Source organism: Nicotiana tomentosiformis, chromosome 1 (assembly GCF_000390325.3).
Source record: "Nicotiana tomentosiformis chromosome 1, ASM39032v3, whole genome shotgun sequence".
Lineage (NCBI taxonomy): Eukaryota > Viridiplantae > Streptophyta > Magnoliopsida > Solanales > Solanaceae > Nicotiana > Nicotiana tomentosiformis.
In genome coordinates this window covers 71,091,413-71,102,148 of record NC_090812.1, presented here as the reverse complement: position 1 = coordinate 71,102,148, position 10,736 = coordinate 71,091,413, and the positions used below count along the sequence as shown (strand labels likewise).

The window sequence follows — 10,736 nt, the reverse complement described above, 5'->3', positions numbered from 1 at the left end:
CAGTACCGAAGTGCCACCACCTTCATCTTCTAGGCCATCAGTTGCAGTACCAGTGCCAGCCTCATCCACTTATCCTCTCACTGAGCTGCGAGTCTCCCAGACTTTGGCGAACCTCAACAACTAGATGCAGACAACCACTTCTAAGCTGTCTGACATATCCAGTACTGTTGCAGCATAGTCCTCTACCCTAGCAGCAGCAAGGTCCCTCCGTTAGTGGAGAAAACATTGAAGAAGATTCTGGACAACTAGAAGACTATTATGGATACACTGGTGGCTCACGGGGGTGCTATTGAGGAGTTGACCAAGTAGGTGAAGAAGATGAGGAAATCCCAGGCTTCAAAGAAAGCAATGGAGAGTTTGAGAAAGGAGGTGACGAAGATAGCATCAGCAGGTGATTTGCCTTTTGACCTACTGATGGAGACAGATCCATCAGTACCAGCTGACCCAGCGGCACCATCAACAAAGACATCAGCTGGCCAGTCTGTCGAGTCAGATTCCTCACCAACCCTGTTGTCCCTCAGCCCGGTGTTGATGAGATACACTTGGAGGAGACGAAGGGTGCTGATGCTGCCAGTCACCCTGAGACCACATAGGGAGTTTTCTTTACTTTCTACCCTCTTTTGTTTTGATTTTGCTAAGCATTGAGGACAATCCTTATTCTTATTCTGGGGGGTGGTCTATTTTGGTTCATTTTGAATGACTGTGGTGATATTTGATTACATTTGGGTCTGTAATAACTTTAATACACTTTTCTTTTATTTTTATTTTTATTTTTATTTTCTCCCTCATTATGTATATATTCATCCCGCTTGTATATATTCTATTCCTCTCAGTTTATATATTCATTTGCCTTACTTTCAGTATTTTATTTCATAACTTCTTCATTTTGTTTTCTTAATAATATAGCTTCTTAGTTACTTTATTAGCTTCTTTTTGATTTGTTAGCTTCTTTTTATGTTTTAGTGAACAATAAGTTTTTGGTTTTCTTAATGCTACGGTTCTTTCCAAAGGTGGGTCTTGTGTGAACCGGGTGGCTCTTCCCAATGATGGATGTCATGATAACTTTCTTAAGGGATCGAGTCAGTTTTTGATGATTAGGTAGAAACAAGTAGTATTGATGAATAAAGAAGGGTTAAGCATGCTTCACTTGGTACCGACACACTTAACTACGTGCTTATGGTTAAAAATAAGTTTTTGTAAAGAAATAGCCATTGCTAGTGATCTTGTGACTCTTGTGTTGACTTAGACAATCATCGGGTGGTTTAGTTGAACCATTAGCGATTTTCAATCTTGAATGAGGGTGTTGTGTGCCCTCGACTCTATTCTATTTGAAAATCCGGTTGTGTGAGAGGTGAGGTATTTTGTTACAAGTCCAAGTGCCCGTGCGGGTGGTCTAGAACTTGCCCCGAATGTATTTCTAGGCGAAATTCTAAGCTAGCCTGACTTGAGAGGTGATTGTAGGCTTTCCTTGACCAGTTTTGAAACCTTCCATGGCCCACCAATGATACCATCCTTCGTAAACCCTTTTGAGCCTAAAAGCCTTTTTATTCAATAACTACATTACAAGCCTTTATCCGTTTTATAGTGACTCTCTCTTGGCACCCGAACTTTCTTTAGTACTCATGTTATTCAAATGGAAAAAACATAAGTTTGGGGGAGAGACGAGGAGTTTAAAGATGGTCTCAAGGCAAAGAAAAGAAATGAAGAAGAGGAAAGGCAAAGAGAAAGAAAAGAAGAACTAAAGAAAAACACAAAAAAAAGTGAATAATGTGAAAGGGTTGAAAAGATGCAAAAGAAAGCAAAAGTTCAAAGCATGGATAACAAAGAAGGAAAGTATGAATAGCATGACAAAGAAAGAGTGATGTAAGTCCCTCTAACCTCATAAGGGAAAAGAAAATGACTCAAAGAGTTGGCAAAGTAAGAGCCAAAAAGAGAATATGAAGTGCTAAAGGGAAGATGAACCAATTCCTTCCGATATTTCCCTCCTTAGTCCAAAAGCCTTCATTACATGCCGAAAAAGCCCTACGTGATTTCAAGCCAAGCGAGCTTACATTAGTGGTGATCTACATGAGGGGCAAGCATATGGTACTTAGAGCTGGGCTTGTGACATTCTTTTGAGAGTGATGAGCGAATCTTTCTCGAGTCATTGAATTGAATTCTTCATTCGTGAGTGAGATGAGCTTTCGGAGAGTATATGAGGAGGAGTTTGGGATCCACAGTGGCATGCATGAAAGTGCCAGCTTCCTTGATGAACAAAGTCAACCCTTGATGCTCAAGCGTCACATTAGAGCCATTTGTGCTTTAACATTCAATTCATAGGCTTGTTAATGATTCATGAGCGTGTGGGTAATTGTTGGTCCCGATTGATTTGTGTTTGATTCAACTTAGGCCAGCTGAAATAGCCTTTTTCTAGTAGAGGTAGGAAATTACCTTAATTGATTGAGGACAAGCAAAAGCTTAAGTTTGGGGGAGTTGATAAGCAAGGATTTTGACCGCTTATTTACTCTCTTTTACTCACATTTTAGCTCAAAAATGCTTAAAGATATTCCCGAGAACTAATGAAATGTGCTTTCTTGCAGGAATATTGGGAAACGAGCTAAAGAAGTAAAAATCAACTCAAAAAGGAGTAAAATTGGACAAGAACCAAAACAAAGCAAAAAGGGCTACAGTGCGGACTGCACAATACTATGTGCGGCCGCAAACTCTGAAGATGTACTGATAGAATCTTTTCATAGAGTGCGTGACTAGAATCAGAGATTTTTAGTTTTGGGGAGCATGAAGATGTGCGGACTGCATCATTATTGTGCGGCCGCAGAATGCCAAAATGCGGCCGCACTCACAAATTTGCGGTCCGCAGAGTGAAGCCTTGATCGAGTCCAAGCGCAAGGGTGCGACCACACTCAGAATTTTGCGATCCGCACAATTAGAGGAAGTACGGCCGTATCTCACTTTTGTGCGACCGCAAAAAGCCATACCCACCAGTCAGTCTCAAAGTGCGGACCGCACACAGAATTATGCGGCCGCACAACCTTCGCAGGGGTAATTTTGTCAGATATTTTTAGCTCCTTATAAATAGATCTTTTTGTTATTTTTAGGTTAAGTTTTTATGCACCTGAACACTTAGAGCCGTTTTTATTTACTGTATTGGGTAACTTTGTACTAGTTGAGCATTTAAACATTAGATTTTCTTTCTTTAATCAATTATTATGCATTTTATTTTAGTTTCTTCTTTAATTTCTTCATTTTCCATGAGTAGCTAAACCCTTAGCTAGGGTTGTGACCCAATCCTAGTATGTATACTTAATGGATGATTGATTTAGGGCTTATTTATGATTGGGTATATGATTTAGCCTAGTTCTTGCTTGAATTTGAGAATTGATGGTTGCAAATGTTGATTCATGCCTAATTGACTTACTCTTTACTTGAGAGAGTGAGACTAAGTATAGGAAAACTTGGTTAACAAGAATTTAGGGTGAACTCAAGAAATTGATAGCCCTAATTAAAGGGTCGAATCTAGAGATAGTAAGACCCGATTTGAGCATTTATCACTTGTTTCATGAGATACCCATTTGGACTCGAAAAAGCCAAATTGGGCAAAATCACTCAAACTACCAAGAGATATAGAGTGAGTAGTTGAGTGTGGTTGCTCTATTGTATCCTGATCAACCAAACATGCCCTAAAGCTCTAAACCCGTTAGGTAACTAACTAGGCGAAAGTCGCAACCCTAGATCTTTTATAACTTGAAAGACGACCAAAACCAAAAACATTGTCTCTTAGCTTTACAATTACAAGCATTAGCATAATAGTAGAAGTAGAAACAACAATTGAAAATGTGAAAGTATAATCTTAGGCACGTCATACATTCACACTAGGTATATACCTAATCCCACATCAAGCTCCCCGCGGAATCAACCCTGACTCGCGTTGGATTTTTATTATTACATCGACCGCCTCACAACCTAAATTAGTGGTGTGAATTTGGGCTACATCAGGCGCCATGTTGTTATTCTCACCTTGATGCTAGCCTCGTTGTCAATATGTAGAGGTGCCAGTTGAGAGTTTTCCATTTTCGGCCTGAGATTAAAGATACTTCAAAGAGCAAGTGTAAAGTAGTGTGTATTATGAAGGTTTGTACCAAATAACCACTATTATCTTTAGCCCCACGGTGGGCACGAAATTATTTACCCAACAAATCGGATAACAATTGAATTTATATGTGATTTTAAGGATACGTGATCTAATTTGATACAAAATGAGAAATCAGATATTTTATGGAAGAATAAGTAGAAAAATAAATAAAAATCATGAAGATTGAATAACTTAAGTCTCGCAAGGTTAAGTTCCTTCGAATTTAGATGTGATATTATTGAAGCCAGAATAATACGAACAAAGTTGAAAAAAATGGTATCTTGTTCTCTTAAGTATGTTACAATGTGTCCAAAGACTTACTCCATTCCCTCTACAGGGAGATGAAACCTTTAAGACATTATTTTATATGAAATTATATATACCGTTGGCTCCCTTTTTGGTTTAATCCTGTAATTTTCTCCATAATGATTGGTCCGTGCAGAGAATCACGGATGCTTGTCGTGTGAGTTGGCAAAGCTTTTCTTCGAGGTCGTTAGAAGCGGTGTCGGTCGTGTCTCCGATAAGTTTGAGGGCAAATTTGATGGTCTTGTTCGAACTTCGATCCTCGATAGCGAGCTCAGTCACATCTGTAACTTCGATCTCTTACGCAGGTGCCGAGCCTTGACCTATTGTTCCAGATGCCTCGATCAAGTATAAAGCTCGGTTCTACCTGTATACACTTATTTTATTTTATATGAAATTCAGCGCGCTTAATTTCTTAAGCTCGAGGGACTAGCGTGTCTGCTTTTAGCTTAGATAAAACTTGGTGCAATTCATCTTTTGGCATTAAATATGTAGCACTTTGGCCTTATCTTTGTTTGTTTTCTTTGTCTTTTAACTCTAGGGATAAACAATGAACATTGGGGTTGAATTTATGCATTTGCATGCGTGATAAACAGCACGCCAATGAGTGATGTCTCACACATTTTCACTATGCTTATCATTCTATTATCTCAAATATTGATGAATTGTCACATCCACTAGAGATTGAAGAAGTTCTACATTTGTTGCTTAGAAAAATGACTATACTCTTCGATTCTTTTATTTCCCTGCAATCTTAATATTTATAGTTCGTCTGATCTCTAAACTTTAGTCGCCCAGCACAACCCCAGTAACAGGATAGAAATAAAGAAAAGCAAAATTAAAAAGAATCTTTTTGCATAAATTTGTTTTACAATATTTTGATGATGTTGTAGGCTGGTGAGGTGCGCAATCAAAGTGAATCAATGGGCTGAAAAGGAAACAAGCGGCCTTATCAAAGAAATTCTTGCTTCCAACTCAGTTGACCATTTAACAAAACTTGTCATTGCAAATGCACTGTACTTTAAAGTAGTCTGGGATGAGAAGTTCAATGCATCAATGACGACGACAACAACGACAACAACAACAACCCAGTATAATTTTACTAGTGGGGTCTGAGGAGGGTAATGTGTACGCAGAGCTTACCCCTACCCTGGGGTAGAGAGACTGTTTCCGATAGACCCTCGGCTCCCTACCTCCAACAACTCCGCACCTTGCTCATGGGGTGACTCGAACAACAACCCAGTATGATGCATGAATGACAAAAGAACAATAAGTTCCACCTTCTCAACGGTACCTCTGTTCAAGTGCCCTTTATGACTAGCAATAAGAAGCAATACGTACAAGCTTTTCAAAATTTCAAGGTGTTGAGGCTTCCTTATAAACAGGGTGAGGATAGGCGAGTTTTCTCAATGTACTTCTTTCTACCTGATGCCAATGACGGACCGCTAGCTCTGGTAGAAAAGATATGTTCTGATTCCCTGATTCTTGGAACGTCACCTTCCATATCAGAAGGTTGGAGTTGGTGAATTTCGTGTCCCCAAATTCAAATTTTCGTTTGGATTTGAAGCTAAAAAGTTCTGAAAGGGCTTGGCCTCGATTTCCCTTTCGATCGTAATGACCTCACCGAGATGGTGGACTCCTCTCCTGGCCTTTATGTTTCTGAAATTTTTCACAAGTCCCTTATTGAGGTAAATGGAGAGGGAACAGAAGCTGCAGCTGTAACCGCTGCTGTATTTAGAGAAAAGGGATTGAGGGTAGAAAAGAAAGTAGACTTTGTTGCTGATCATCCATTTTTCTTCCTGATCAGAGAAGATGCAACATGTGCAATATTGTTTGTCGGCAGTGTGCTTAATCCTCTATTGGAGTAAGTCGAATTACTCTACATGGAGGTTGATATGTGCTCTTTTTGCATCTTTTTTGTGTTGCTTGGACTTCTTTGCTGCCTAGAATTAGCTCAAACCGATTTCAGGTCCTATTATCTTTAGGTAGAAGTAATTTTTTAGGAAAGAGTATTCTCATTCACCTTGGCAAAATCACATTGCAAACTACTTTCTTGTCGGTATAACATATACTTATAACATGACATTTCATTTGGAACACAAAATATTTGACATTATCTACAAGTGAAATATTTTAATATTTGTAAGAAGATAAAAAAAGTGCTGGTATCGCGCTTGTGAACAAAGGCAAATGAGCAGAGTCCGAGGAGGAGAGTGACTGCGGCTTTTGACTGTCTCAAGACTTTGCAGTGATCCCTAGCAGATTTTAAATCAGTAAAGGTCAAATAACATTACTCTGATATTAGATGCCATTTAATATAAATATACATAATTTGAATTAAAAACAATGAGTCAAGAGTGTGGTTACGTATCAAAAGATATAGTTAGTTCATGTTTTGTAGTTCTAGAGGACCCTGAATAAGTTGGACACCATTAAATTGGAAGAAATTACTCCAGATTGAGTGTTTGGATAATAAAACTGAGGAGGATGTAGTCAAGGAGAAAACTCCGGCCACATAGAATAATTGTGACATATCCCTCAAGATTTATTCGGTTATTATTGCTCGCCTTCAAGACTAAACTTGATTTACTCATGTCCAGAGCAAAGTGATTTTCGAGAAAATTGACCGTTTTTCACTTCTTTCATCCAAAATGCATCCTTTTTGGATTTTGGTTTGTCAAAGTCGGTAAAATGTTAATAAATCATAAATGCAATACCAGCCACAAGTATGGCTGTCCAACGGGACGGGACGTCCGTCCCGTCTCGGTCCCGTCCCGCGTCCCGTCCCGTCCCGTCCCGTCCCGCCCGTCCCGTCTGTCCCGTCCCGTCCCGTCCCATCCCGCGTCCTTTTTTTTTAAATTATAGCCGTTGGGCAACGGCTATAATTGCAAAAATAGCCGTTCCCAACGGCCAAAAATGGCCATATTTGGCCCCCACTCCCACCAAAACACCCTCTACCCCCAAACTTTTAATATAATCTCTAAGTTTATTAAATTATACTTTGGCCCTATTTTCTACTATAAATACCCCAATCCTTCTTCATTTCTTCCCACAAAAATAAATTATTCTCTCTCAAATCCCTTTCATTCTATCTATATTATTCTCTCAATTTTCTCGCAATCAAGTGATAAGTTTCAGGTATTTGGACAAATATTTGGAGCAACTTTCAAGCTTCAAATTAATTTATCAAGTATTTGGAGCAATAGTTTGGGCAATTTCTTCGAGTTTCAATATTTAATCACGGTGCACTCGTTCCATCTCCTAATTTTAATATATATTTTTTGCGCATTATTTTAGTGCTTAATTTTTGTGTTTACTTTACGTGTTCTATTTTCGTATTTCATTTGTGTTTTTAATTTTTGTGTTAACTTTTTAAATTTAATTTCGTATTTAAATTATGGCACGTAAAAATATATTTGACGTATTTAAAAAAACTAATAAAAAAAGTAGTAAAGGTGAAAGTAGTAGTAATCCTAATCCTAGTCCTAATCCTAGCCCTTCTCCTATAATTAGAAAACATATAGATGAAATGACTCATGTTGATGAAACTTCATTTTCCCAACCCCCGCATGTTATAATATTAATTTCGGAGAACAACTAGATCATGAAACTTTACAAAGACAATTTGGCAAGGATATTTTTATTGAGGACGAAGAAAATGAGGATGAAGAAAATGAGGAAGAAGAATTAGATGAAACACCCACTAGTCCCGTAACACAAGCTCCAACTCAGAGTCAATCTCGATCTGGAGCTTTACCCCCTGTACCTCCTGTAAGGGGTAAGCCTAAGGGTGAACGTCCCAAAACATCACTTGTATGAAAATTTTTTAAACATGATAAAGTCAATCAACATGCTACATGTGAAATATGTAAGCAACGATTTGTGCACACCAAAAGTGGTGGGACGGGGGGCTTATCTAGGCACTTAGGTAGGGACCATAAAGCTTTATGGATACAAGCTAAAATAGAAGTCGGGCAAATACCGGATCCTAGCATTGGTACTAGTACTCCTAGTATATCTGGCGGGGGTTCTAATTTTTTACAACAACAGCTTGACCCTGCTTCTGGTACGATTTTACGCCTATATAACAAAGATAGAGATCGTGAGAACTTAGCAATCTATGAAAACAACAGGTGGTGAAACTGCTCCTTCTACTTCTAAGTCTAGAGTAGAAGTTCTATGTGAAGATATGGATGATATAACAGGTTTTGATTCCTCTATTGATGATGAACTTGATTCTTATCTTAATCAAGGATTGGAAAGTATTAAAGACGAAGAAGGCAACGAACAACTTTTGGCATGGTGGAGGGAGCGTGGCAAGGCTTTTCCAACACTTTCCATAATGACCCGAGATATCCTTGCTATTCAAGCATCATCAGTAGCATCAGAGAGTGCTTTTAGCGCGGCAAGATTTCAAATCGGAGATCATAGACATTCATTAGCGGAGGACAGCCTAGAGATTTCCGTATTATTCAGAGATTGAATTAATTCAGAAAGAAAAAATCTTGGTTTTGAAAAATTAACCACTAGGGAAGAAGAAGAATACAATGAGATACTTAGCACTGGGAGCGATGACGGCATAGAACTCATGGAACATCAATCAACATTGCCAATTCCAGAACAATGTCCGAGAGAAATTATAGATAAGTTACAACGAAGTTATATAGGAGCTTACAAATATTAGTATGATAATTTTTTATTGGCTACTAAGAAACAGAACTCTTCCTAGAAGGTGGCTGCATAGATTAGGTGCTCTTCAAAAGAATTATATTTGTATGTGAGATTTGAAAGTTCTATTAATAAAATAAAAGGCTCTAAGCGTTGAATTTGTTTTATGAATTCTCTTACACTCGAAATTATATTAAATAAATTATAACTCTATTATATATTTATAATTGCTAGAATATTTTATTACAAGTCTTTTGTTTTAATATTTTATAATTCTTTACTTAGTTTCCTAATTTTTATTTAATTTTTAAATTTATTGAATAAGTCAAAAAACTAGATATTGCAAATTTTAAAAACTTAGTCATTGCCAAAAGAATATCCGTTGTCAAACTCAATGCTTAAATAATTTTTTTTAAAATGGCACTTAAGGCCCGCGAACCCGTCCCGTCCCGTCCCATCTCGTTTGTTAGCGGGATGGGATGGGCCTACCGTCCGTCCCGTCCCGTCCCGTCCGGTTTGTTAGCGGGACGGGATGGGCCTACCGTTTCATCCCGTTTGTCCCGTCCCATTTCGTCCCGTCCCGGCTAAATGTCGTCCCGTCCCGTCCCGTTCCGTTAATTTTGTCCCGTCCCGTCCCGTTGGACAGCTATAGCCACAAGTATGTGAGAGTAAAAGTCATTATACATGTTTTTTTTTTTGGTTGACAAAATCACTGTCGGAGGAGGATCTTCTTGGTCCTCAAAGTACAATAAAAATTACTTGTTTTTGAGACATCACACAGTTTTTTTTTATAGACCAAACTATTAGTTAAAGACATTACGTCCAGAAACATATGTTGAGGATATCCAATTTAAGAAGTTTTTCCAACCGCAACACTTTGCTTGATCAAGTTTTTTCTTAATCAAGTTTTTTCCCACTAAGAAGACAAAGTCGTTGAGGAGCCAGATTCTTGGGTTCCAACAACGGGATGTCGAGACTCTTCATCAAGCTTGGGAAAGATACAAGAAGCTACTCACTGACTGCCCGCATCATTTTCATATTGATGAGGTGTTGGGTCATACTTTCCTTGATGGGCTAGACGAGACATCAAAGATGAATCTTGACTCATCTTGTGGGGGTATTTACATGGCGAGGTCGTATTGTGAAATCTAGCTCCTGCTAAACAACTTCACTGCTAATGATCATAATTGGCAAGGAGATGGGGAATCACGAAGAGCACTTAAACAGAAAGCAACCGGTGTAATTGAGCTTGATGACTTCTCAGCCATGAGAGCAGATATAGCAAAATTAGCAAATCAGATGAATAGAGTGACAATGCACCAAACACAACAGATGTAACATGTACAATAGATGTCTACATACTGCGAATTATTTGGTGACAATCATACAAGTGACACGTGCCTCACGAATCCTGAATCTATCTACTCTGTGGGGCAATAGAGCAGAGGTCCGATAAATCAACATGCACAATACAAGAACACTTACAATCCAAATTGGAAGAATCATCCTAACTTCTCCTGGGGTGGAAATCAGACGAATCAGAATCATTATAGGCCCCAAGAAAATTTTAATCAACCTTAGAATCCACCCCAGCAAGTAGAGAGCACGAATTACTTGTTAAAGAAGTTGTTGCTTG

At 38.6% G+C, this 10,736-nt stretch overlaps 1 pseudogene; it reads left to right on the top strand.

Moving 5' to 3' along the window:
- Positions 1 to 318: 318 nt before the first annotated feature.
- On the top strand, positions 319 to 6,487 carry LOC104090655 (serpin-ZX-like; annotated as a pseudogene).
- Positions 6,488 to 10,736: the final 4,249 nt, after the last annotated feature.